Here is a 27982-nt window from a genome sequence, read left to right as displayed (position 1 = left end):
TAACAGCACAATGTTGTTATCATTTTATTTTTCGTGCTGAAGCAGATTTTGGGGTGGGGCGGAGGGGGGCTAAGACCAATGCATTGCAGCGTTGTGATTGGCTTAGGGGAGCCTGTTTGTGCCTACTGTTCTGGCCTGACCAAGCAGACAATGAAGACGATAGAGGAGAGTCTGCGGTAATGTACGGTAAGTGCTATTTCTTTTTTGAACCTCCTCCCCCGCTGCTCACCTACCACCCTCATTGAGGACCAGCTGCGACTGCAAAAGTACCAGCTATTAGAGGCTGGTATTTATCACTAACATGTGATAGTCATAAAATAACATATGTAGAAGCTCATCAATAAACAGCTCCAAACACCTATCACCTAACAACGATCTCAAGGTCAAAAGAATGATTTAAACACACAATAGCAATAAATAACATCGGTCAGAAGTGAGATCATCTCTAGGCAGCTAGCATAATGTCAGAAGGAGGATATTGAGGGCCCCTTTGTAATAATTTTGCAGTTCACACAATCAAAAGTGTAGGTGCCTCATTTTGGAATTACTGAAACTACCTCTTCTTTAATATTGCCTGCCATGGTTGCAAAAATAATACTATTTTTAACTAGTCATGCCCAGCAGAATTACCCAAAATGGAGCGTGCCCTATGACACCACTACTCGAGGTAGGCATAAAATAGGGACAGACTCAAAGATTGCTTCCATTTTGTGCTCACTCAGGTGGACATATTGTGAGGAGTATGATCCCTGTCACTGTGCTGTACCTCACAAATGGGCCCAGTGAAGCATGGTACCTTATCCAAGTCAGCTTGGAAGCTCCATGGACCACAGCCAGGGACGTTTAATTTTGCTATGTTAAATTAAGCCATTTGACGGAGGGCTGACAATATGTACGTTGATGAATAATGTTACAAGGATGTGATTAAATAGCAGGGGTATCTGTCTGCAGATCATCAAACTGTAGTTGTTAACACTGCAGCTTCTCCAAGGTCAGGACAGCTCTCTGAAACAGATCTGATTAGTGACTGCACAGTAACTAAAAAGGCTATAAAATCAACATCTTGGCAGAAAGTATGTGCTGGCACAAGGTGCAATAGCAGAGACACTCTGACTCTTGGTTTTATGAATTTTGAAATGCGTCCTAGCTCTGAGGAATCAATTGATGAGATTACACCACCCATGGCCCACAAATTGCTCTTACAATTTAGGTATCAGACTCTCTATTAGGGTTTTTTGTAAAAAGTGGGACAATAAAAAATGTAAGAACACGGAGTGCCTGGCGTGTAGCAGTCGATCCGAAAATTTAGATGTTAGACTTGGCTTTTTCAGAGGGTTCACACACCAAACTTTTTGCTTTTTGATCTCCTGTTTTGACCATGTGTTTGTTGGTTATAGGACTCAGGGCACTTTCCACTGCTAATCTTTGCTAAAGTGCATATGCTCGCTGAGAAAATTGTGTTTATTGATAGATGTTTCCATGATTAGTTATTCATTTACTGATAAGTCCCTAGTGCGGTGCACTGTGTGTGCCTAGCACCTGTAAATTCTACTAGTGGGCCTGCAGCAAGGATTGTGCCACCAACATGAGTAGACCAGAAAATCTATCTCAGACCTGCCACTGCAGTGTCTGCCTTCAGTTTTAAACTGCCATGTCGACCTGGCAAATGCACCCACCTGCCAGGCCCTAACCTTCCCTGTTCTTACATGTTAGGTACCCCTATAGTAGGCTCAAGGTACCCCCATGGGCAGGTAGGGCATGTACTGGTGTGTGTGACATGTCCTTATAGTGAAATACTACTAATTTCCTTTCTTTTATATTGAAAGGCTATCTGTCCCTTAGGTTAGGATGGGAGATACTTTGTAACATCTTACAAGAACTTGGGACAAGATAGAAGAATAACGTTCAGGCTCTCTGAACTCAGGATTTATTAACACATCTTTTTAGTGAAGATAGTTTTTACATTTTGTGTTTGAAGATCACAATTTTCTAAAGTGGGCTTTTTTTTAACCTCTCTGTGTGCCTTTGCCTGGTTGTGGATTGACTGTCAGGTTATGAAGTTACAGGGGCTGGGGATGTGCATTCACTGTAGATAGCCTCTGGACACCCGTTCCCTAGCTACTTCCACCGGCTCAGCGCAGGGACGTCTCTGGGTAGCCATGCGCTTTACAATTCTTATTCCAATTCCAATTCAAACTCCTATAGCCACTGGGGGGGTTGAGGTGTGTCTGGCCCTGCCTGGATGTCTTAGAGTTGAGCTGAATAGACCTTGGCTGCATTTAGAGTAGTGTGAGGAGTTTTCCTTGCACCTGAATAGGGCCTGTCTCCTTTCCAAAATGCTTTCTCCACCCCCCTGTGGTCATACTGCACCATGCAGCTCCCTGGGCAGAATGGGGTAGAAGTAGTGGACCTTAAACCCTAGAAATTTAGCTCACTTCTGGACTCAAGAGGAAACTTTGCCAAGGAGAAGAGCTAGAGAGCTATAAGGAGGAGTACTGCCTCTTTGCTGTGTGGTGTGTGGGATTGGCTTGCAGATTTTGCGTTTGCCAAGGAAAGGGCAAAAACTGAAACTTTCCTGTGAACCTACTTGAAGAAGAATCTCTAAGGGCTTGTGTGTGCTGGCCTCCTGTTCTGAAGTTTCAGGGACACAAACACTTCACCCCAGCTCCCCTGACTCTATTGCTGAGATTTCTGCTGATTTCAGTCTTGGGCCTCTGGAGGTTGTTCCTGCTGTTGGGAGCTGGAAGCAACTTGAAAGAAGCAAGAAAACCTTTCTGTGATCCTGTGACCTGCACTGAGGCCATAGGTACCACTGTTGAAGTGCACGACGCACCACCTGGCCTGCAGCTTTGATGCCCTTTGACGCCTGAAGTTATCAGCATTTCCCAAGACCAGTGCTCGCACAGACTCAGTCATCGCCAGTGCATGCATCTTGTTATCGCGGCGCCAATAACCACTGAGGGCGACTCCACGAAATCACCAACTTCGCACCATCACCCAAACCGACGCCTCACCGCAGACGCAACAGACTTCCCCTGTCCTCCTGGATTCAGCATATCGCCTCATTGCGGACATGACGCCTCGCTCCTCCCCCGGCCACCAGGGAGACGGCCTGAACTCAGCACTGATGCCTCACCTCCACGATGTTGTTCATTTTCATAGACTTTGTTATCCAAAGGTATTGTTTGTTTGGGGGTCTGTTCAACTCCGTGCCCGATGAAGCACACCTCACGGTTGGTGCCGCACTTTGGATTCATTACTGTCACGACATGGGAATAGCTACAGGTGGAGCTATTTGTTTTCTACAAGCTTTATTTTGGAAGTAACTGTTTTTACGTGCTATTTTACTACATGTTTGTTGCATATTTGTCATTTTGGTCTTGTTGAGTTTAAGATAAAGATTCTTTATTTTCCTAAACTGGTGGGGTGTCCATTTGTGGTCTTATCACTGTATTACTGTGTGTTTTGAGTCCAAATACTTTACACATTGCCTTTGGGATAAACCTGTTTGCTCATGCCAAGCTACCAAGGGGGTGAGCATGAGTTATCTAAAGTGTGTATCCCCCTTACCCCGACTAGAAGCAAGAGTACCTACTTGGACAAAGGTGCATACCTCTGCCAACTAGTGACCCCCCATTTCTGACAATAGAACATTTGCTTTCCTTCTGCCACGGAGAGTAGACCCTCAGGCCCTGCAAAAGCACAGAAGACATTAGCTCTCTGATAACTTCAGCTGAAATACGCACAGCAATCAAAGATCTCCCTAAAAATAAGACCTCAGGCATAGATGGCATGCCAAAGGAATTCTACACCACATATTACCAACAATTGGCTCCCTGACTTCAAAAACTTCACTGCCTAAACCCAGCAGGAATCACTCTAACCTGTCCTCATATAGACTGCTTTATTAAACACGGAATACAAAATACTCAGTAAAATATTAACCAGCTGTCTCCTGCCTCTGTTACCAAAACTAATACACACGGACTAGTGTGTTTGTACCGGCATGAAACACATCCTTAAACCTACATAGACTACGCACTCGAACCCCTAGCACAGAGACTGCATGCTGAATCTGTAAAGTGGGGTATCACCATTAACCAAAAGCTTCATGTGCTATCATTGCATGCAGACAATATTATACTTTACTCCAAAGACCTACAGGAGAATGGTTGCACAACCTTTGCCCAGTTCGAATCTATCGCGGGCTGGCCATTAATTATGAACAATCATATGCATTCCCCTTTAGGAGTGAACTGAATATGCTAACAATCCCCATGATGTAACAGTTGCCCCTACCACTTTTCGATACCTAGATATGCAAACCTACAGACATCCACATGATCTCATCAGAGGAACATACAAAAGGCAATGGGTTCCTTGCGTGTGCAGGTTGTTTTTTGGGACATCCCTTCCTCTCTCGATTACTGGCCACCTAGCAATCTCTAAAATGGTGGTGCTTCCGCTGATCCTTTATTTCCTTACCAATTTACCAGTGGTGATTTCCAGATCAATTTTTAAACCATTAAACACATTACTAATTGATTTAAGTTGGGGCACAGGCCGACAACGCATTAGTCTAGTGAAACTACAGCTCCCATCAGACGCAGGAGGAGTGGAGGTACTTGACTTTAGTGCCTACTTCCTGGCAGGACAATTGCAATGGCTCTCATACTGGTTGGCAGGACGGAACCTGCATGATATAGCTTACACAACAAAAATGATTGATCAGGGTGCATTACACAAACTATTATGTCTGTGCACCACAATCCCACTAACAGCTTCGATGCTGCTCAAGACGGCACTCACTTACTGGAAATAAGCATTGAAATATACTGCTCATACTCCCACTTATGCTCCCAATATACCACTTCTTGGCATACGTACCGCCATGGGAACCCTTACAAGATGTAGGCTCTCTCCATGGACGCAAGCGGGCGTGTCTGAAATAGGGGCACTATTTACGGATGGGATGCTGCTGACACACACAGACTTTGTGAATGAGCATTATCCGAGCGTTATTTCTGGTACATGCAATCCTTCCTGGTACGATATACGATATATTAATTGACACTGGGCACCTCAAGGTTGGAACCTATTACAAATTAACTAACACACTTACCTTATTTAATAGGAATGGGAAGACACTTTGGGTCAGATTTACAAGCCCCTTGCGCCACTTTTGCGTCACTTTTCCCATGTTAAAAGTGACGCAAAAGTGGCGCAAAGGGCTTGTAAATCTGTCCCTTGATCCATTGGCTTTACCGAGGCATCCAAGCACACCAACCATCAGCCCTAGTATAGGTCCGTCACAATTGGGAAAAAGACATTAACAACACTCTCATACAAGGAGTCGCAGACAATACTGGAATACTCTAAACGAGTTCCCTGATACACATGTTTAAATTATACAGTACATGATAACACAGCGCACTTACCTAACACCGCACAAAATACACCTAATCTTCCCCAACATCATGGTGGCCTGCCCACACGTCCTGAGCAGGATGCATATTTAATCCACATGATCTGGACATGCACTGGCTTACAAAACCTTTGGGGCATAGTCATAGCAACCCTCAGAGAGGTAGTGGGAAGCACTGGTTGGGATTCAGCAACAACTTGCATACTGGGCAAATGAACAGTGGAATTATGCGTGAAACAGCCCTGCACTACTAAAATAAACAATGTAAATTACACATTCCCGATACTACTATGAAGTGCTTCCTTTCTCTGCTCCTGTAATACTGGTTTACTGAGTTTAAGGATACATTTTGCATTTAGGTGCACGCAATTCCTACTATGATATTTGCAAAATCAGCAATGGCACAAAACATGCATTAACTCACTTCCTTTATGTTTCCACTTGCTTTTTTTCTAATAATACGACAAAATATAATTTAGCTCTGCTGCAGTGATTTCTACAAGCACATATCGTGTCGTTATTTTTAGACGCTGCTTGTGATATTTTCCATGTTTCTTTACCTAGTACTTTTTAACTTCCGCATTATGTGCATGTGAGCTACAGCTTCACTAGATCCTCAATATAAACCGACCTGTCTATTTCAGTCATAAAGCTGTAAATAGTGCAACAAATCAGAATGAAATCAAAAAGTACTCTGATAGTATTTGCCAGAGCACATTGGAATAACTCTCCCAAATATTGTTATAAATATGTTGAAAGGCAGTGGAAATCGGACTATGGTTCAACTTCGACAAAAGGTTTTAAAAGAAAAGTCCCCTCCTCTTACTTTACTGCCACTGTCACTGCAGCAAACAACTTTTTTAATTAGGTTTTTAAGATTCTGAAGAACCTTTCCTTGGCCCCTGCAGTTTTCACCACTTCAGCACTCTCAAGAACTGTGTAACTCTCTGCCCACTTAGTTTGACAACAAAAGCTCACGTATTTATCAAACTATCGACCAAGCAACCTATCTCTCCTGGGACTCCCAATCCTGCTCCTGTTGGTTTATTAAATATATTTTCTGACTCTTTAGAGTTTAGTTTTGGTCATGATAATTCAGTCAAATCTGGTTCCCCAATGGATCTGTCTTCTGCTCACATTTCCATTGAGGCAATTAACTCAATTAGCCTAGCATGGCAGTCTCTTTGCAAATCTTGTTTTTGTTGGAAGACAAAATTATTTGCTCTTGTAAGAAAGCCATGGTGGTCCCCCTCCTAAGAACCCTTCAGTAGACCGTCTCACAAGTATCAATTTTCAGAGATGTTAATAGACAGTTTTTTTCCTTTTTATAAGAAAATGTTTTTTTTTGGATAGTTCTTACACAGGCTTTTGCTAGCTTCATTACATGAAGACTGATCTTATGTAGTGACAGCTATGTATTTTTTGTTTTTAATACTTTAGAACTTGAGTGATGACTTTTGAAAAGAAATATGCCATGATCACTCCAAAGTTTTTGGACTGATGATGATGGTATGTTGACTTTAAAGGGGCACTGAGACCTGCCACAAAGCCCTCGGTGTTAGTGTCTGACTCCTAAAATGGTATTTCTCGGATTGGCTCACCAACGATTGGGATAAGGGGTACCTAGGGTATGTAAGTTAAAGTGCCCCTGTTAGACCTGGCATCCTTGACGTGGTCTCCCCCTATCTTTTTGCCTCTACCTCCTGTATTTTTGATGCTGTGCTGGATTTCGTTTTTGCTGGTTTAGATGCTTTGGGCACTTTGCCACTGCTGTTCAGTGTCAAAGTGCAAGCGCTCCCTGGGTAAATTGTTATTGTGATTGGTTATCCATGATTGGCATATTTGTAGTCCCAAGAAGTCCCTAGTAACGTGCACTGAGAGTACCAGGGCTGGTGATTCAAATGCTACTAGTGGGCCAGCAGCACTAATTGTGCCACCCACAGGAGTTGCCCTAAAATGGTGTCTCAGGCCTGCCACCACAGTGCCTGTGTGTAGTCTGTGAACTGCCATGTCCTCCTGGTCAGTGTCCCTACTGGCCAGGCCTAACCCTTCTCTTTCTGTAAACATTGATCACCCCTATGGAAGGCCCAGGGTTACCCCCCTGGGCAGGGTGCAGTGTATGTGAAAGGTAGAGCATGTACTAGTGCAGGTGGCATGCTCTGGTAGTGAATTGCAGCCATTTTCGTTTTTCACTATTGTAAGGCTATCTTGCCCCATAGGTTATCATGGGGAATGCTGGCTACAGTGGCTACCAGCATATCTTCCCATAGGAGCAAGATAGGACTTAAAAGTCTAGTATCATTGAACTCAGAATTTAATAACACATATTTTAGGAAAGGTTGTTTTTAAATCCTGTATTTGAGAACAACACTTTTAGAAACTTGATATTCTCTTGTCTGGCATTTCTGTGTGCCTTGGCCTGTTTGTGGATTGACTGTCTGGTTTAGGAGTGACAGGGGCTGGGAGCCCCCAGGAGGCTGGCTGAGTAAGCCCTAGGCTGAATAACTGCATCTGCATATTGAGTGGTGGGATGGGAAAGCACCTGGGCTTGAATAGGGCTGTGCCTGCCTCCCACAATGCTGGCTCCACCTCCTGCTGGGCGGCTGACGACCTTGCCCCTCTCCCTGAAAGCAAAGGAGACGCCAGGAAAACAAACTGCTCAAGGAACACCCAGAACTGGTTCAGACCGGGCTCAGAGCCCTCCTGCACAAAGGGAACAAAGCCTTTTAGGGGAATAAGTACAGGACCCCTGATTACAGAACATGAGATCCTCCTGGAATCAAGAAGGAACCTCTGCCAAGGAGAAAGCTGAAAGTGAAGAAGGAAGACTGTCCTGCTGTTGCTCTCCTGGACTGACCTGCTGTTGCTTTGCTGCCAAGGAGAGGGGAAGGACTTTGCTTTGTGCTGTGTCCCCTTGCTTGAAGGAATCTCCAAGGGTCTGAGAAGAGCTGGCTCCCTGTTAAGAAGTCCCAGGAACAAATGGACTTCTCCCCCAGCTTCCCTGAACTCTACTGAGAGAGTTCTGTCCTACCTGGAGTGCTTGGCCCATGTGTGGTGCCTCTGGAAGTTGTACCTGTGTTAGGAAGCTGGAAACCAACTTTCTGCAAATTTCATCGCAACCCCGGCATAGCGAGAAAATTCCCGCAGCTACAAAGACCGAGATCGTCGCTGAAGACGTCGCACCCTTTGCTTGTGGGAAGATTTATTTTGCTGCGAACATAGTCGCAGAGCCTGTTGCCGCTGGGTGAGATCACAGCATCACGCCGCTGCGAGAATCATCGCAGAGCCATCGCATCGAGGAGCTGCAAGAGGAAGATCGCCGCTGGACCGCGCATCATCGCCCCTGAGATCGTTGCAGCCCCCGAGATCATCGCATCGCGCCTTTGCGAGCTTTTTTCACTACAGAGCGTCGCACCGGAATCCATTCAAGGTATCGCATCCCTCCCCATACAGACCGGATTCATCGCAACACACCCGCTACACCCAGCGGAATTGTCGCATCGCCTCCCCAAGGTCTCAGGAGTGACGCATGGCTTGTTTTCCACCGCACCAGCTTTTGTTTTGGAACTTTGTCGCACTTAAAGGTACTGTTGGCTAAACATGATGCAACTGTGAACTTTTCACGCAACTGTGGAGTATTTCAACGCTAACTTTAAGAACTCTTTGGCAACCATATTCTTGAACTGTGTATGTCGGATTTTTGTTGTTTTGGTCTTGTGTAGTTTAGATTAAATGCCTTTATTTTTCTAAACTGTTGTGGAGTCAGTTTGTGGAGTTTTCACTGTGTTACTGTAAGCGTTGGTGCAAATACTTTACACATTACCTTTGATAAGACTTGACAGCTCGTGACAAGCTACCAAGGGGGTGAGCAGGGGTTATCTAAGAGTGTTTCCTCCTGACTCTGACTAGAATTAAGGTTCCCAATTGGGACAGAGGTACCTACCTCTGCCAAATAGAGACACCCAGTTCTAACAGTCCCTCATGTACTGCTGCACAATATTGTGCCATCATGAGAGTGACAAAGCAATACATGACTTCCAGCCTGCCATTGCAGGCTGGCAGAGCAGTTTTGCACTGCTAATTATACTTTGAATTTCAAGCAATGGCAAAGCCCAAACCTTCCCTTGCTTAATATTTGTAAGTCACTCTAAGGCTGGCCAACTGAGCCCTAAAGGCAGGGTGATTTATATTAAAAAGATGGACATGTGTTTTAATAACTATCCATGTCACGACAGAAAAAAAACACATTGTCATTTTTACTGTAGAAAGCCTAGCAGCCCCATTGGTGGGTACAGTGTTAGACTCTAATTACTGAGCAGGACTAACTTCTGAGTGAGACTACTAAACATGATACTTCAAGTTATCAAAAGAATTGTTGCATTAAACAACGGGGAGAGGAGTGCACAACGCTCAGGAAGGCACACAAAAGGCCTTCTATTGGAAGAGGTGTGACCACCTCCTGGCAGGATAGCAAAACAGTGTGAGCCCAAAAGGCGAGCTTCAAAGAGGAACCTGCATTTGAAGAGCAAATCATAGTCACACATGCGAGAAGCTGCTCTTTTGTTTTAGCAGACAGGATGGCATCACAGACAGAGAGGGGAAGACACTGTCAAAACATTTTTTCCATGGGTGTGTATATCCCACAGCAAGCCACCCCTTTGGGATGAGCTAGTGAGTGCCACTCACCAAGAGAAGGGTTCTGCCATGTTAGGAGTGGACAGAATAGAGTATTCTGTCTGGGCTAGCTGGATGCCACACTTCACAGGAAGTCATCATTTGGCCGGAGGGGACCTGGTAGCTCATTGGCTAGTAGTGGCCACATCAACCGAGCAAGAAATGGGCATAAAAGTGCCCGCCAGCATTCATACCTCCTGATTTCGAGGAACATCAGCTCTTGAGGCAAAAGTCACCCCACCATGTTTGTGACGTTAGGGATGGCCACAGGAAGGCCCCATACACCAGCTCAAAATCCCCAGCATCCTTGAGCATTTTCAGCATCCTGTGTTTCTTGCAACAGGTCCACTCCGTTGATTCCTATTGTGGTTCGCCCATAAATCCTGGAAATGGACTGCATACTGCTTTCTTTGTAAGGTGGCTATTTCTTTGGACGTTGTTGGTCCCTGTGACTGGTTCCATGATTGAGATGTATGTCACAAGAGTTTTCAAACTAATTATCAATAGATAACCCTAAAGCAGGAGTTGTGGTGGAGTATAATGATGTATTGCTCTAAGTGAAAATCTGTGGTATATTGTTTCTCTATCAATTCATATCTTCAGAACCCTCTGGTAGATTATTGTCATTGAGTTGTCTATAAAGACGAAAATACAACCTATTTTTATAAATTGGTGTCAGACTTTTATTTTGTTGTGTTTTCTTCATATTCAACTGTGTTGGTACTTCTTAATGCTTTACCCAGTTTGATAAAGCCTGACTGATGTGAGCCACAGCTATCCAGCATTGAGCTATGGTTTTACATACAAACCTGACTGGACCTGATACAGAATTGTGGCTATATTACGCAGCGAGGATGAACAACTACACCATATAATAAGTCACTTTCCTCACACCTTTGACACTCTATACACACTTCTGCATCCTCTAACCTAAGAAATTAGAGTAAAAGCTTTTTTCTTGCTGTCCTACTTTATCTATAGCCATTCAAAAGCATCGTTCCTTTCTTTCTACCTTTCTCCACCTAAATCAGTTATCTCTAAACATTTACAGCACCCTGACACCAGTTCTTACATTGATGACCCACAGATTGTCAAATTCTTCCATTACAAGTCATGCAAATTGAAACGTGTCTTTGGATCTGCTGTTCAGAATTTCACAACTGGATGAAGGATAATTTTCTTAATCTTAGAGTCAACAAGATTGGGGTCCTTATGTTTGGTGGCCCTCGTTCTATACAATGTAATCTCTGGTGGCTCTCAGAATTTAGCTCTGCTCCTACTCCATCCAAATCTGCGAGACATTTGGGGGAGATCTTTTATAATGTGATGCCCTCCAATAGTCAGAGTAATTTTACTATCTCTATAAATCATACAACTTTGTAAGGCACTCCCTTAATCCCCTGTCATCCATTTGACTCATGTAAGACAGTGGTCAGAGTAATAATTCTGACTACTACTGATTATGGAAGGTCCCTCTATGTAGGTCAAAAATTACTCATGCACAAAGTATAACTTATTCAGAATTGTGTGGCCTAAATTTTCATAGGAGTATCTTTAAAGTGTTTAATCTCTGACCAGTGTAAAACCTACTTAGGTTTCATGGAGCTAAACATTTGAAAATGAAAGCCCTGTGAATCTGCAATCATGCTCTTCATTACAAGAGCTTCACATTTATCCAGAGCAAGAGATGCATTTGTGTTCCCAGCAGACCACTTTAATCAGCCACGGTCTTCTTAGTTAAAGCACCTCGTATACAAAAGCTTGACTAGGATGACACTTCTTTTACTTACAATCTGCTTCCCATAGGAATGCCCTTCCAATGCCCTCTGCGCTGAATTCTTGTATTCTGTATTCAGGAATAATTTCAATACTTCTCAAACTTTTTGGAATCCTAAGGCAGTTTTTAGCTCAACAGTCTTCCACAGCTCACCTAACTTCAACAGATATGATGTGGGGTGATTGTTTAATGTAATAGTAGACATGCTTTCAAAATACTGTGCATTACCAAAATATCAAACTCTTTACAACTTTTGGGTTCCTTGATACACAACTTTGCCCTGACTTTATCAGTCTGTGGCTAAGAAATTGATCTGCCCATAAAATAGACAGATGGTGAGCTACAATTGAGCGGGAACCCTTTTCGGAGGGGGTACGTTCTGGCCAGTGGAATTTGATCATTAAAGTCCAAATGCTTCTGAAAAATTTTGGTGTTTATACTAGTGATCTGAGCAAATCCAAAAAACCCCTTCTGCAGCCGAGTATGGAGTAAGGCCTTATATCCATCTTTGTGTTGAGATAAGGCCCAGTGGTCAATTTTGATCTCGATGTACATTGCAATTTTATACAGCACGAACACTGCCAAAAGGAATTGGAGTGCTTTTTATAAGCTCCAGATTGCATTACATAAGGTCAGATTAGTTTAATTTTAAACACAGGAGATGAAGAGTTTTGCCCAAAGCTAGAACTAGAACTCAAACCTCGAGCCCCAGTTCCAACGTCAGCAGCTCTTGCTGTTAGTCCACATCCATATTTCTAAATTTATGTGTGAAAGTCATTCACAAGTGAGATGATTGTGTATGATTACAGATAGTGAACACATTCTCTGTTGAAATTACTTAGCGAAGTGAAAAAACTGCAGCAAAAAACCAGGAAGGGTCACCTGGAGTCTTGCTTGAAAATACTTGCAAGGGTTTGCTTTAAAACTGGACTTAGAGATATAGTTCAGCAACTTAGCATCAGTGATGTATAAATTTTTAGTTTTAGTTATTTAAAACCATTAACAGTCACAGTGGATTCATCGTGATGTACTCATATATAAAAGATAATATAAAATACTCATATATAAAATAAAAATAAACAAATTATATGTTAACAATAAGACAGTATTGCTTTAGAGTGAGAGAAAAATTCAATGTGCATTAGTTTGTATATTTTATTTATTTATTTTATTCGCTTGTATAGCGCAGGAATTCGACCCCCGGAGGGGTATCTCCGCTCTTGTGTTCTTACCAAAGCTATATCCAAATAAAGCCAATCAGGGTATGGAGAGAAAATGTCTACATGGTCAGGAACAGATGAGTCTTTAAACATTTCCTAAAAGTGGCTAAATTGGGATTTTGCTTAAGGGTGAGAGGCAGGGAGTTCCAGAGGGTGGGGCCTCTATAAGAGAGAGCTCGGCCTCCCTGTCTTTCCTTTTTGATCCGTGGTACCTGAAGCAAAGATTGATTCTGAGAGCGCAGAGAGCGACCTGGCTCATAAGGTCTAAATTTTTCTGATAGTTACTTTGGACCAATGCCAAACAGGCATTTATGAATTGTACAGCATATCTTGAATTTCACCATCTGGCGAATAGGCAGCCAATGTAGTTTGTTCAACAGGGGACGAGAAGGGGATCTACATGGAACGTTGAGGATCAGTCTAGCAGCTGTATTCTGGGCTACCTGTAGCCTGCCAAGTTGCTCCTCATTGGCAGAAATAAGCAACCCATTACAGTGGTCTTGTCTACTGATTACCAATGCCTGAACTAAGGTCTTCCTATGGCTGTCCGCTAGATAGGGCAACACCCTTCTCAGGAGTCCAATGACCCTAAGACAAGATCCTGTTACCTGATTAACATGATCTTTGAGTATCAAAGATTGATCAAGTCAGACCCCCAAGTTTTTTACTGTCTCTTTGGGACAGGGGGCAGAGCCTAGGTCGGGAGGCCACCACTCAAGTGACCACAGGAGCGGGGCCTCTCCGAAGACCATGACCTCCATCTTGCCCACATTACTTTGCAGGCAAATGGAGGTCATCCAGTTGGATACAGCTCTCATTCCTGCAGCGAAGGAGTTTTTAACTACTGGCGTCATTGTCTGAAAAGGGAACCGAAGCTGGGTATCATCTGCGTATGATATCGGTGTGAACCCATATTCTCTCACAATTTCAGCCAAGGGGGCCACATACACATTGAACAATGTGGGGCTTAGGCATGAGCCCTGTGGAACCACCTTGGTGAGCTCCCTAGAGATGGAAAAATGGGAGCCCAGTCGAACACTTTGTGAGCGGCCAGTAATAAAACTTTCTAGCCATGCTAGAGCAGTTCCGCCTATCCCTGCTCTCTTCAGATGACTGATGGAATGTCATGTGACACAGTGTCGAAGGCAGCGGACAAATCCAACAGCACCAGAATCATGGAGCCTCCTCTATCCTGTGCCATCTGGATGGTATCAGTCACGGAGAGGAGAGCTGATTCGGTGCTGTGATTAGGTATGAACCCAGATTGAGAAGGGTCCGGCCGTCCGCTGCCTCGATGTATTTGGACACATGTGTATTGACATGTTTCTCAGTCATCTTACTCATATGGGGCAAGAGGGAGATCGGGCGGAGGTTGTTCAAGTCTGACCATGGCAACGCCGCGTTTTTACGGATAGGGTTCACAATCGCCTTTTTCCAGACACTGGGCACTTGCCCTTCCTTAAGAGAGAGGTTGATTAATGTTCGAAAACCTGGGGAAAGCAGGCTTCCCAGAGGAGCTATCATTTTAGCGGGCAGGAGATCGGTTGCGGAACCTGATTTAATTTGACTATACAGAGCCGTGACCTCAGACAAACTAACCTCCGGGATCGTAGTAAATCAGCTGCTTTCATTCCTTGGTTTCCGAGAATAAAAAGAGTCAGCATTGCTCTTAAAGTTTGAGTGTTGTGTTATTTTCTCATATATAGACTCTATTTTGTTCTGGAAAAATGCGGAGATGTCATCGCATAAGATTTGTGTAAAATCATCAGGGCTTTCGCAGGCCACAGGTTTTACAAATGATTGGAGAATTTTATAAAGTTCTCTAGAGGAGTTCCCTGCATCCACTAGTTGTAAAGCAAGACTGTTTTTCCTAGCCAATTTTATATTTTTATGATAGTTAGCTAGGGCCTCCAAGTACGACTTTCTACTACTGGGTGTGTGCGTCTTTCTCCAGGCTTTCTCCAACTTTCTACACCCCTGTTTCTCTACCCTCAATTCTTCTGAGTACCATACTTCCTGCTTGCATTTGGGATACTGTTTGTGCAATTTCAATGGTGCAAGCGAATCCACTGCCTCTAAAAGAGCTTTATTAAACTTAATGAGACCTATTTCAACATTATCGTTCTCAGAGATAGAGGGTTCTTTCCAGGCCTTCTGAAGTCCTTCAAAGGGTATTTTATGCCATTGTCTACGCCATATTGCAGGGAGTGGCTTTTGATGTGGCAAATGAAGACCTAGTAGGGTGAATCCTACCATGTAGTGATCAGACCAACTAACAGGGGTTGGCGAACAACATTTTATTTTAGGGCAGTTAGATAGAATGAGATCCAGGGTATGTCCACCCAAATGCGTTGGGCCACTATTCTGGATTTTCAGTCCTAATATCAAAAGATCAGAGAGCAGGGAAATTGTGTCTGGGTGATTAGGTAGGTCAGTGTGAATATTAAAATCTCCAAGGAGAATAAAATCTTCCTTGGATTTAAAATAAGGGGCTAAAAGCTCCATAAGAGTGAGCGAAAAGCCTGCACACGGTCCAGGGGGTCGATAGACCAATGCTCCCTTCCAGTGTGTTTTAGAGGAGGAGCAGATCCTAAAGATCATGACATCCATTTGAGCACAACATCTTTGGTCAAGCAGGGAAACTTTCAGGCCTTCTTTATATACCACTGCAATACCCCCACCAGTTTTAGTAGGGCGATCTAAATTGAGTACCCAGCCGGAATCCCCAACATAATGGCAGGCACTGTGTGGGGTTTTAACCAAGTCTCCGTGAGAAAACATATGTCTGGCGTAACTATGTTAATAAGATCCTATAGCTCCTGGGAATGTTTGGGCAGGGATCGGATGTTTAACAAGAAACTTCTTAGCCCAATTAAGCCCGTTTGTATAGAGTTTTCTTCGGTATTTCTACGAATGGAACGGTTCGTGGGAGGTCTCAGACAATATAGCTCTGCAGGGGCTGAGGTAGGAGCTGTAGTATAGTTGCCGATGACAGGTTAAGTAAGGGATGCCTGGATGCGACAGATGATACAAGAGAAAGGGCCTTCAAGGCACGGCCAATTGCCACGATTACAGGCTACTGGGAAAACTGGTTTTAATCTTCGCAATACCTGTGCTGAATAAGAGATAATATTGCTACCTGCTAGTCCTGGGATCCTAGATGTAGAGCCTATGGCCCCTGGTCCCGTCTGGTCACGAACGGGCGCAGATGGGCTTCTCTTCGGCTTGTCTTAGGCGCGTTCTTAGGCGCACCCCTGCGTGCAACCGCTGCGCACTTTGAGCGAGGACGTGGCTAAATAGCCCTATGAGAATGACCACTAGAGCGCTAACCTCTACTCTTAGCGAAAGTGCCTGGCTCTTACCTGTCCGCCCTCCGCTCTACGGCTCTAATTGCCGAGTCGGACCGGGGCGTGCAGGCTGCAATATCGAGCCCAGGCAATGCACCGAGAGTACTAACAATGTGGGTGACAAATTAGGCAACTGAAATTAAAATTAAAAATGTCAACAAATGCGGCGAAATTCTTAAAAGCGCCTTTTCTGGCTCCTAATGGCCCCACGCATCAATGCCTGATAGTCAGATATTTCATAACAGCTTACAGGTGAACAGCGGGTCGGGGAGACTCTGCCACCGTCCTCCCTACCGCAGTCAGCCTGCCGCTCCTTCCGATCTAAATAGCCCTATGAGAATTACCACTAGAGCACTAACCTCTGCTCTTAGCGGAAGTGCCTGGCTCTTACCAGTCCGCCCTCCGCTCTACGGCTCTAATTGCCGAGTCGGACCGGGGCGGGCAGGCTGCAATATGGAGCCCAGGCAATGCAGGGAGAGTACTAACAATGTGGGTGACAAATTAGGCAACTGAAATTAAAATTAAAAATGTCAACAAATGCGGCGAAATTCTTAAAAGCGCGTTTTCTGGCTCCTAATGGCCCACGCATCAATGCCTGATAGTCAGATATTTCAAAACAGCTTACAGGTGAATAGCGGGTCGGGGAGACTCTGCCACCGTCCTCCCTACCGCCTACCTATATCCTCAACAGTCCGGATTAAAAAGGTGTTTGTGCTAAACAGTGTGACAGATAAGATACTGAGTTGCTCTTCTATTTGTCCCTTAGAGTGAAATGTGGGCGTTTCAACAGGCGTTATGATTACAGGCAACGTTTGCAGGCTTGACAGTTTAACTATTTAGCCAAGCTATTGGCAAGCAAAATTAACTTATCAGTAGCCAATGGGGAAATTGACCATTTGGGCATGTCTTCGAGGGATTCAGCGCTGAGCATATGGCATCAGTGCATTTTCCAAACCTTGCTAGGATCACGGGGGTGGATTGAGAGAAGCACAGTTCAGTTGCCGCTTTGTAGGAGTGTATTCCATAGGCCAATGGTGCGGGGACCAGCAGGCGTCTAAGTGTGTTATTTATTTTGGGGCAGCAACACAGCAGATAATGCCAGGATTCAGTACAGTATTTGCACAGACTACATGATCTTACCTCACCTTCCCTTGCCCAGGAGGAATTAAAGTCCATTATTGGTAAGCAGGGAGGCGCATGTATTATATTTTTTATGGGGGTGTGTGTCTATTGCTTGGTACAAGTAGAGCTGTGCTTTCCTTGCTATGTAAGATGGGTTAAGTACTTCTGCGACCATAGATATGAGTAGATTTCGCATGTCTTGCTCTGCCAAGATGTTTTTTACCTTCAAATTCACTTTTTTTCTAAACCGAGAGTGGAATGTCAGCACATTGGAGACTGCTGACATCAATTTGTAGGTTTTTGCTTGGGTGAGATAATCATGCCATGGATTGTTGGCCCATCAAACACTACTTTAAACTGGGCCTTGAGGGAGTTCTCTGGTGCATGTATGAGCCTGATGTAATATGTTAAGACTGCTCCTTGGCACTCTAATTCTTTGCTCGCGAGGCCTTCACACACGCCGAGGTGTGTGCAGGATTTCTGTATGTGCTGCGCAGTCAATGGAGTCCAGCAGTGGGGCCAGCACACCTAGGGAAAGCTTGATGGTGATAATTTAGTGATGGAATCAATTTGGCCTTTAGTAGTCTTAAGATTTGTTCAGCTCAGGGGCTCATTAAGCAGCTGTTTAGGCGTTTTAGACAGTGGACTTCACTGGCTGGCTTAGGTCTTAAATATTATAAGTGTACCATCGAATTGGCTCCATCTTAGAAGCAAACGCCTAAATAGTTACATAATATCAGTCTAGAGATTAGGCTCTCCCCAAGTAGCCATTGTTCTTTTTTTGGCCGATATTTGCCAAAGATGATAACTTTTGTTTTATCTTGTTTTACTTAGAGTTTGTGCTAATACCTGTGTAGTATGCTAAGTGCTCGCCGCAAGCCTGATTTGGGACAAACCATCACCACAATGTCATCATTGTACTACATGATAGAGGGTATTGATGGTCCCAGTCTTGGAGTCATTAGGTTGGCACCTTTTAGAGCTTTTCACAGGTCTATTTTGTACAGGTTGGACAGCAGAGGGGTCAGCACACACCCCTGCTTTAGACCGCTATTGGTTGGGACTTTGATGGTTGCAGTAGAGGGACCAGTTTTATGCTAGGCCTAGTCCCCTGGTGTAAACATTTGTATTGCCTTTCAAAGCAGGGGCGGGATACCCATGCCTGTAGTTTCCTCCACAGCTTCCCTCAGTCCACCCTACAAATGCAGTGTTGTAGTCAATGAAACAGCAAAATAAGGGTAGTTGTTTTTTTCTGGTGGCATGGTGTGTCAAGTAAGCAAGCGTTGTGATGTTGTTGGCAGTTGAAACAGCAGTGCTGAACCCTGATTGGAAGAAAGGCTTGATGCCATTCTCTTTCACCTAGGAATTTCTCAAGCAGTATTCAAGCATAGGCCTAGGCTTCCAAATCTAATAGGGCAATGAACCATTAGCTGTGTGCTTGAACGGTCTCCCTTTTTATGTATTGGAAAGAGAATGGAATCCCTCCAAGAATCTGATATCATTATTGATGCAAATAAGAGGTTGTAAAGTGGGACCAATAGGCTTGCCCAGAAGTGTTGTGCAGACTTGAATGTTTGAGTGGGTAGGCCATTAGGGCCGGGCGTGCCTTTGTAACTCATTTCTCTATTGCTTTTGTGCTGTTGGCCTTGCTTATTAAATTGGTTAATTGGTCTGGAGGGTCCAAGGCAACCGCAACCTGATTGATATTTTGGCCACCTCCTTGTTCGTATGTGTATAGTTTTTGAATAATTATCCAGTCCTTCTCTCTGTCACTCCATTCTTCCTGGTCTGAAAGAAGTTGCTTAGTTTGTTTAGATACTCCCAGAATCATGATTGATTTCTCTCTTGTAGCAGTGCAAAGAACTTAATCCATTCTTGGTCAGCTTTCTTTCGTTTCAGTTTCTATAAATTTCTTTCTATAAAATGCTTTGCTTGTCCTGACCTCTAGTGCAAATCTGTGTTTATGCTCACTTTGAACCACTAGGACTTGCCGGACTTGGCATTTATTGCAGACAACTTTTCTTGGAGTTGGTTAGGGGCAAGATATCCGGCTGTTCTTCCTTGTGCTTGTGTCTACCTCTTGTGCGCCACTAAGTGTATTATGACTGTCCGCCATAATCTCTTTGCAGTTTTGTAATACGGTATGAGCTTTGGGTGCGGCGAGGTATGCCTGTTTTGTTGCAATCCAGTCCCTCATCCTTGTGCATGAGTTTCCTTACCACTTAATATTTTCAGAGCTTTGTAAAGTTTTTCACCTGTTGCTTCTCCCAGTGAGGATTGTAAAACAGATTAATTTGATCTTAGCTCCAAAGACACACAAAGGGGTCAAAGGTCACTTTTCATCTGGTCATTGACTTAAAATGAACTAAGGCTCAGAATGAATATAATGTTGATAAAAATGTAGTCGATGGTCGACATGCCCCTGAATGTCGGGAGGAAAATGTTGTGCACCTCACTTGTTTCCTTAATATTTCGCAAAGAGGCTGAATTATAGATGTTAAGGGCACTCTGGAATAACCCTACACCTGTCAATGTGTGGCTGGGTGAGATCAGCTGACCAAGTCTCTGGATATTGAAATCACCCAATAACATGGTCTGATGGTTTGGTAATGATTAAGCAGATTTGTAGTTATTTCACACAGTTTTTTCAAGGCCAGCCATTTTTGTTTCTATCCTACACTGAGATAGCTGTTTATGAGCAGCAAAGAAAGTGTTTTTTGACTACATCTTAGGCCCTTAATGAGTGAGCAGTATGGGAGAGTTGGTACTGATTGAAGTTGCTTTGAGTTTACAATCATGCCTCTGAAGGCCAAGCGACCTCCAGATGGATGCCCAAAGATGTTACGTTTAATTGCTGGAGTTGAATAGAAGGTCGCCTTCAGGAATAAAATATCCCCTGTGTTCAGGTAAGCTAATACTGATTCTCCTTTCCTGATTTTCTTAAGACCTGCCACATTCCATGTACCTTTGCATCAGTGGTGATGGACCAATTATCAGAGTGGGGGGTGCTGATATCAATGTTACATAACTGAAGTCAAAGGAATTTTTACAAATCCTAGCTTCACACAAAGTGCATCAAATGTATTCAACAGGAGAGTGGTAAGGGTTCAGTATGTAGCAGGTGGTGCATTTTAGAGCACACTGCTGCAAATATATTACTAACTCTTGCGGCAGAGAACTGTTGTTGGACCTGGCCCTCTCGGCAGGGTCACCCCCAAATGTTTTACCCTCCACCAAATTTGTTTTCGCCGGACTTAGAACTACGTGCACTTTACCACTGCTAACCAGTGCTAGAGTGCTTTTGCTCTCTCCTATAAACATGGTATAATTGGCATACACCCACAGACATATTTAACTTATTTGTAAGTCTCTGTAAAGTGGTACTATATGTGCCTGGGCCTGTAAATAAAGTGCTACGAGTGGGCCTGCACCACTGATTGTGCCACCTACTTAACTAATCCTTCAAACATTCCTTAAGCCTGACAGTGCAGCCTGTGTGTGCTGTTTTAAACTGCCATGTCAACCTGTCATAATAAGCCTTATGCCAAGCCCAACCCTTCCTTTTTATTACATATAGGTCACCCTTAGAGTGGGCTCTAAACAGCCCACAGGGCAGAGTGCAATTTATTTTAAAAGTAGAACATCTAGTATTAAGTTTTACATGTCCGGGTAGTGAAAAACTCTTACATTTGTTTTTCACTGGTGCAGGGCCTGCTTCTCCCATAGGATAACCTAGGAGTTAATTTTTTGCATTTAATAGGCTGTAACTTCCAAATATGAACACATAAACAGTTCATGTTTATTGTCTTTGGAATTGTACTGGAAAATCATCTTTATATCAGAGTCAGATGTTTGCTTAAAATTTTGAAAATGCTTCTTTTAAGTAAGTTGGTATTTTTCTGCCTTAGTTCTGAAGTGCCTACAGCTTGTATCTGGATCACATGACTGGGTGTAGTTGGCGGTTAGACTTTATGTATTCCTCCTCAACAACCACACAATGGAGAGTATAGGTGTGCCGGATAGTCCATCACTGGCAGGATGGGAAGGTGGCGTTAGTCACAACTAAGCATGGGCGCAAAATCCGTTCCACTCGCGGATGTTGCGGATTTTTCGGCAAATTCGCAATCCGCAAATTCCCGCGAATTTGCTGAAAATCCGCAAATCCGCGAGCAGAACGGATCCGGGGGGCAAAAGTTCAAGCTTCAAGCTTGTAACTATTTTAGAATGGCGCCGGCAAGCTGCCAGTGCCATTGTAAAATAGTTACTAAGTTAGCTTCAACGGGAAGCACTAATAGAAGCAGGTGCTCCAGTTTAACTGAATTCGAGTACCTGCTTTTTTTTATCTATTAGTGCTTCCTGATGAAGCTAACTTAGTAACTATTTTAGAATGGCGATGGCAGCTTGCCGGCGCCATTCTAAAATAAAACAGGAGAGGGGCAGAGGGCAGAAGGGCACAAAAACAAGTGTGGCAGAGGGCAGAAGGTCACAACAACGAGTGGGGCAGAGGGCAGAAGGGCACAATAACAAGTGGGGCAGAGGGCAGAAGGGCACAACAACGAGTGGGGCAGAGGGCAGAATGGCACAACAACGAGTGGGGCAGAGGGCAGCATGGCACAAAAACGAGTGGGGCAGAGGGCAGAAGGGCACAAAAACGAGTGGGGCAGAGGGCAGAATGGCACAAAAATGAGTGGGGCAGAGGGCAGAAGGGCACAAAAACGAGTGGGGCAGAGGGCAGGATGGCACAAAAACGAGTGGGGCAGAGGGCAGAAGGGCACAACAATGAGCGGTCTCGCACAAAAAAAACGCGCGAACACGCAAAGCGCCCCACGAACACGCAAATCGCCCCCGCGAACACGCCAAAAAAAAATCCGCAAATTCACACAAATTCGTGAATTTTGCGGATCGCGAATTCACAAATCCGCAAATTGGGAATTTGCTAAATTCGCCCATACTTAGTCACAACCCCACTTACACCTGATTAGGCTGTGTCCTCAATCCACACAAAGGATTGCATACCCCTTGTAGTTAGTCTGGAACCAGGGTAGGGGGCGCAGGCACCTGTTTACTTCAAAGGAAAACCTCTAGAAGCTTCTCCTACTTCAAAAGAGGCACCAGATATAAATATTGGACCTCAAACACCAACTCTTCAGTACATTTCTGGACCTGTGGAGACTCTGCCAGGAAGAAGGACTGCTGTGCAGCTGAAAGGACTTCCACTCTACTGGAGTGCTGACCTGGTGGACTACTGCATTGCTGGACTGCTGACTTGCCATTTGCTAACCTGCTGACCTCCTGCCCTCCTTAGTCTGTGGGATTGAACCTTCACCTGCACCCAGGGATCCATGAGTAACTGCATGAGCTAGACTGCTGGCCTTTTCTTCAGACCCACAGGGACATAATAGGCTCTGAGTCACCTGAACAAACAACCAGATCCAGCTGGTTTAAGCCCCTGACCCTAAAGTGGTGCTCCTTAGATCCTGGAACTTGGTGCAGCCTAAGTGGAGCTGAACTGACATTTTTGACACGTTGCCACTGCAAACGGGTCTGTTGATGCCAAAACTTTGTTGCTAGCACTGCAGCCAGTGCGCAGTTCTGCCAGTCCCAGTGGTGGCTCCTCTGCTATGGTGGAGGAGCGCCGCCCCACTACATTTGGAGCAGTAGAAAAAGGAAAAATAAAATGATGTTATCATTTTATTTTTCTATTGTCAGGCAGGTTTACGGGGTGGGGCAAGGCTTGGCTTGGCTTGGCTGTAGTCATGGCCAGCAGAAGAGGAGTGGTTGGGACTCTTAAGTTTGCATGACGGTTTGGTTGTTCATCTTGGGCCGGCCGAACATGCGTACTTTGCATGTTTTCCAAGAGACTGGTGAGGAAAATGCAGAGACTTATAGTCCCCATCTGAGCAGCAAACTACTGCGCTCCGACCAATCACAAACCTGCATTGCAGCATTGTGACTGGTTTTGAGGAGCCTGTATGTGCTTCCTGCTTCAAGCAAGAATAGAAGAGGCAAGGCGGTGGTCCAACAGCAAGGTAAGTAACTTTTCTATTTATTGTTCTATTTAAAATTTGCTCTGACTTTGCAGTCCCAGAAAGAAAAGTATTCATCAATACCCTGATGAAGAGATAAACAGCAATTTGTCTGAAGACATGGGCTGGAGTTTGACCTCTTCTTTTGAAACAAAGCAAAACCGACAAGATAAATACAAAATCTAAAGGTATCTTTATGTATTGCTCTTCTGGGATCCACTAGAAAATGCCCGGAAACCCACTAGTGGGCTCGACTGTTAGTTTAGGAAACACTGTTTTTCATACAGACAGTTCATGCATTCATGCATTCAGTGTTTGGAATATCTATTAGATTAGAATTGTACACTTAGAAGATATACCAAATGCATATCTTCTTATTTGTAAAGCAATCGCTTATTCTTTGACCCAATTAATGAAAATCTAAGTGAACTATCATTGTGCTAAAAGTCAATTGGTGCATATTTCCAAACATTTCTTGTGATTTTGTTGTCCATGAATGTTGGCTGACCCAAAAGGATAATATTAGCTTGCGTTTATATGCCACTTACAGCCTGTAAATTTTGTAAGATATATATGTAGAAGCATTCACTCTTATGCAGACAATGGCCCGCCATGCAATGGGCAAGATTGTGATCTCAAGTCACAATGTCTACTTTACAAGTGTAAAGGCCAACTCTGTGGAAAGTACAACATACACCAGCAAAATTCACATCATAGTATATATTGGAATTTGATTTTAGCCTTCAACACCAGCTTTCAGTATGTCAACCTTCATGTTCATGCTTCAAGCATTATGAGGCCTAAACCTAACAATTCCTGGTTTAATATAAACCTTGCCAAAATGCACTTCACATTCCGCCAATTAGCGATGTAGCGCTAAATCTTTGCAAATACAAACACTTAAACCTGACAAAACAATGGGGATATTGAACAAATGTTTACACAGATACCTCTGTAACTGACTACGTAATTTAAAGGAACTGTTATGATCTTTATTAAATGCCCTGATGTAGTCATCAGTTATACCCATGTGTGCGAAACATGTTGGCTAGATCCTGATCAAAGATTGAGAAACATATACCAATAAAAAAAGATCCACTTTGATCCTCTTGTAAATTTGTAAATTGATACTTTTATAGCGCACTACTCACCCACAACGGTCTCAAGGCGCTTGTACGAATACCGCTGTGGAACCCATCCTGGCTTTCCCTGTGAGGCGTCCACTCCTGGGCGCCCCCAAGGTGGAGGCCAGGCATCCTTAGCGTTGTAGGGGCCGTTGTGGAGATTAAGCAAGCTGTTGCCCAGAGTTGCAGAGTGGGACTCCATGATTGGTATAGGCACCGAGGCGAGAATTATCAGGTCCGTGGAATTTTGAGCCCAAGACCCGGCGAGGCGGGGAATTGAACACTGGTCCCGGGCTAGACCTCTGCATCAGGGTCTGCCGCTCTACCCATTGAGCCACACTTCTCTCGATGTTTGATGATTCCTTTCCAGTGTGTACAGCTCTTCCTACAAGTTTTGGGACTTTTGATCTGATTTGGGAAGTGTTTGAGTGTCTGCTCCCTCTACTTTACTGAGCTCCGTTTGTTGGACATAGATAATTCTGACCCACTGAAGACTACCTGGAAAGAGAGTGTGCGATAATATGTCTGGGCACCAGGTCCTGTTTATGCCTGATTGCTGCTTAGGTTTTGAAATCAGCAAGGTCTGTCATGATTTTCTGTCTATGCCACTGCTATTTCCCTGTAAATTTTTACTCAATCACTGTCTCATACATCTGTGCCAATTTAATGACTACATTCTTAAGCGGAAGTTATTTCTGTGAATTTGTATAACATGTATCACTGATGTGTGATATGAGTGTTCTTCAAAGCTATTTTAAGAAAGCACTGGCTATGGGAGCCTGATGCATGGGATGCCTACATAGGCATGTGAGAGGAAAGATGGAGAAGACATGAAATGGTACCATTATCACCGTCTCCTCCTCCTCCAAAAGCAACAGATGGACGAGCTTGAGGTTAGGCTGGCAGATGGCAACAGTGCTGGAGAGCAAATACTGCTCTGATCATGCAACTGTGACAACTGTGTGGCTTCAATGGAATAAGGCGGCATATGATACACAGTTTAATAAACCTATGGAACATTAATCAATCCTCTGTTACCATTTAGTCCATACTTTTATTTTGAAAAATTATTTATCTTTATTTTGTTGCTCTTGGGATGTTTGGTATGAGGGTGGGTGGCATGTTGTTTTAAAATTGAGTTCTGAGTTTAATTGGGATATGTTGAATTTGTTAGTTTAACTAGTATTGTGTGTGATTGCTATTCTGTGATTAACAAGGATTACTTGATGTTTTGATTGTTCGTAGGTTTTATAAAAACATTTTTAGAAAGATTATATATTTTCTATGATGATCAAATACTTTGCTTGTCATCATTTTAACTTGGGAATGTGTATCAATTACTTTAGTTCTGTATATGAATGTGAATGCGTGAAAGTTAGAGCTATGATGTTTGGCAACTGCATGCACCACATATCGATTCGGAACATTTATAAAACTTGAGCTAGGTATAAGTGTTATTCCTCATTCCTGACAAGTAAAGTATATGGTAATGGCCAGTCCACAAATAACTAAAGATGACATTACATCTGGTGGTTCTGAAAATATAATAGTCAATGTACAGATTTAGGAGCTACTTTATTCTAAATCAATACGTTTTGGAAGTATGTGTTAGAAATTGACTTAAGCGTGATTTAACAATATTAGCTTTCTGTTCTCTTCACCTATGTATCTCATCGTAATGATCAATCTGCTTATGTTACTAACATTCTTAATACCTGCAGTTTTGCACCATACACTAATTTAAAAAACTGCAGTATAGCCTTTTTCAGATATAGTTGACAAGCAGTAAAATGAGTGGTGTCATTTTGTGGCCAGTCTACGGTGAATCTTCATTCTTATTCCTCAAGACGTTGGGCCAGATTTACAGTTTGAGGGCAGGTTACTCCATCACAAACGTGATAGATGTTCCGTCCACCTGATTACAAGTGCATTATAGCCTATTGCGCTTATAATACAGCAGAAGGGTTATCAATTACGTTTGTGATGGAGTAACCTGCCACCAAATTCTAAAGCAGGCTCGTTGTCAAGGCATTTGGTATAATGAACATTCAAGCCTGATGAATGGTGGTTATTGTCATTTCCAGAGAAAAAAGAAACTATTTTTTTTTACATTTTAGGAGCTGAATAAGGCGGCAATATCTCTGAAAGCCTATGTTGGAATCTACGAATGTATTTGAAATTCAGGGGATGACAGAGTTGTCAGCAATGCAGTGGTGTATTCCAGCATAAAAATAAAAGAAAGGAGCGGATATGATGAGAGAACGAGTGAAAGCTTTTTTTCAAGAGGCAGCCATGATAAAGTCTGTTTTACCATATTGGTACTATATTACCAAATGTGCAACGCATTACCGATTGGCAAATGGTGTCTTTCAAACCGGTGGTGTGACTCACCAGCACTGCTTCGCCCTGTCTAGGGATATTGACTCAGGATTTGATGTGCTCGCCATAATATACACATCTGGTTTTCCAGTTACTATTGGGCATTGTGCATCGTGCTGCTGGCAATCACTTTTCTTTATTTTTCCACTTGATGCATGAGCGCTGCTCTGACTGTATATTTTATTAAAAAATTGCAAAAATGTTAATAAAAAGATGTTAACCCCAAAAAATAATAAGTGGTGCCTCTTTCAAATACAAGAACCCCACATACACCACACAGAACTATGCAAATGTGCAAAGAAATCCTGGAGGGCACACTGAACGGTTTTCACCTGGAAGGTGGGGAACATTTAGGATACCCCGTTAGATACCTTGCTGGAGTGGCCACGGAGGGACCCAGGGAAATATATGTCATTATAACGCAAGCTTTACATTACATGCCATTACACCGCGGTCATTACAACAACCACGTTTTTACATCGCATACGATTACATCGCAAGTTGTTACAACGACTTACTGTAGGGGGGGTGCTGGACTTAGGAATAGTATAATTTATTGTTCCTACTCCAGTTTGTGCAACAGCAGGGAAGGTGTTGGATTGTAAATCCAACACCTTCTGTCCCCTACAGCAAGTCGTTGTAACGACTTGCGATGTAATCGTAGGCGATGTAACAAAGTGGTCATTGTAACTTAGGAATAGTATAATTTATTGTTCCTACTCCAGTTTGTGCAACAGCAGGGAAGGTGTTGGATTGTAAATCCAACACCTTCTGTCCCCTACAGCAAGTCGTTGTAACGACTTGCGATGTAATCGTAGGCGATGTAACAAAGTGGTCATTGTAACAACTGCTTTGTAATGGCATGCGAAGTAACGCATGCAAAGTAAA

General features: G+C 43.6%; 1 protein-coding gene across 2 annotated transcripts in view; it reads right to left on the bottom strand.

Annotated features, from left to right (window-relative positions):
• Window positions 1–27982, bottom strand: part of NKAIN3 (sodium/potassium transporting ATPase interacting 3) — a 2330126-nt gene that overhangs the window by 332647 nt on the left and 1969497 nt on the right. The window lies entirely within an intron of this gene.

This window comes from Lissotriton vulgaris, chromosome 4_1 (assembly GCF_964263255.1).
Source record: "Lissotriton vulgaris chromosome 4_1, aLisVul1.2, whole genome shotgun sequence".
In the NCBI taxonomy this organism is placed as follows: domain Eukaryota; kingdom Metazoa; phylum Chordata; class Amphibia; order Caudata; family Salamandridae; genus Lissotriton; species Lissotriton vulgaris.
Note: the sequence above shows the minus strand (reverse complement) of the source record. Positions and strands in the feature narration are given on the sequence as shown.